The sequence below is a fragment of the Daktulosphaira vitifoliae genome, unplaced genomic scaffold (assembly GCF_025091365.1).
Source record: "Daktulosphaira vitifoliae isolate Bord-2020 unplaced genomic scaffold, ASM2509136v1 Scaffold_5, whole genome shotgun sequence".
In the NCBI taxonomy this organism is placed as follows: Eukaryota; Metazoa; Arthropoda; class Insecta; order Hemiptera; family Phylloxeridae; genus Daktulosphaira; species Daktulosphaira vitifoliae.
The window spans coordinates 23,098,959-23,100,473 of record NW_026099576.1 but is presented as its reverse complement, the minus strand read 5'-3'; positions in this window follow the sequence as shown (position 1 = coordinate 23,100,473).

Sequence of the window (1,515 nt, the reverse complement as noted above, 5' to 3'; positions counted from 1 at the left end):
TTGATGTCTTTACTTATCATTTGGTATATTTTTTTTGTAAATCTGACACTTAACCTGCCCACAGGGGGGGATTTAAAATGACAACTTTTTTTAAAAAAATTAATTTTTGCAACTTAACTTTTGAAAGTGTTTCGGAAAGTCTGACACTATTATATATATCTTAAATTAAAGCTAATGTAATATACTTTATCGTGAAAAAAAAAAATTTCGGACTTTATTTTATCTCCATGGTGAAAATGGCTACCAAATGCTATTTTTGTGTGAAAATTTTCGATTTTGTATTTTACATTTTTAACTTTATTATGCTATAACTTTTTGAAAAATGTATGGATCATTACAATTTTTTTATCAGAAGTATTATTTATATAGATCTTTCATTTAACATACTTTTTTTTTTAATCGGATCATTTCCCTTAATATAGGGGGTATTCAAAACATAAAAATGCATATAGAAAGTAGAACTTTTTCAATTTAACTTTTGAAAGTGTTCCGGAAGGTCTGACACTTTTATATATATCTTAAATTAAGGCCAATAAAATGTTCTTTATAATGGTAAAAAAAAATTTCAGACTTTATTTTATCTTCATGGTGAAAACAGACATTAAACTTAATAAAAAAAATACGATTTTTGTAAAAAAATTATTTTTTATATTTTTAACTTTATAATGCTATAACTTTTTGAAAGATGTATGGATCAATATATTTGTCTTAACCTATCATTTGGTATATTTTTTTTATAAATCTGACATTTTACCTGCCTACAGGGGGGGATTCAAAATGACAACTTTTTCACAAAAAATTGACTTTTTTGAATTTGAATTTTTTTAACATTCAATGGTAATCTTAAAGCATACGCAGATACAAAATTGTATTTATCATATATTGATACTATTTATAATTGGTATCACTTTGCAATGCTGAATAAAACATTCTGTCATACAATTTTTCAATTTATTTTAGGGTTCTGTACATTTTGGACCTATTAATATGGTGAGGATTTATTTTAAGCTTATATTTTAACCAGTTTTAATAATATAGAACACGGAGCAATGATTCGTAACTCATTGTTATGTAAAATAGCAGTTTTAGGCTTAAGTCACACAAAATTTGATAAAATTATGAAAATTGTTTTATTATATTAAATCATTCATTATTAATGACCTTAAACAAATTCACACCTACATTTAAGTATGTAGTGTAGTCACAAGTGCCGTAATGTAAGTTTTATAATGGAATAGAAAAGAAAATTAAAAGTCAATTGAGTAATTTTTTTAATTTACTTATTAATTTTTCTAATATTTTTACAATATCAATTTTTAAAATTAAAAATATATTTTAAATATTAATTAAAAAAGAAACTACAAATATATAAAAAATATTTAACTCAATTCTTAATATATACAATTTAACTTACTTTTTAATCTCTTTCACTTATAAATTTACAAAAACATAAATTAGATAACCATAATATTTTAATAGAAAAAGTAGTGACAGACACAAAAAAAAAAAAATAAA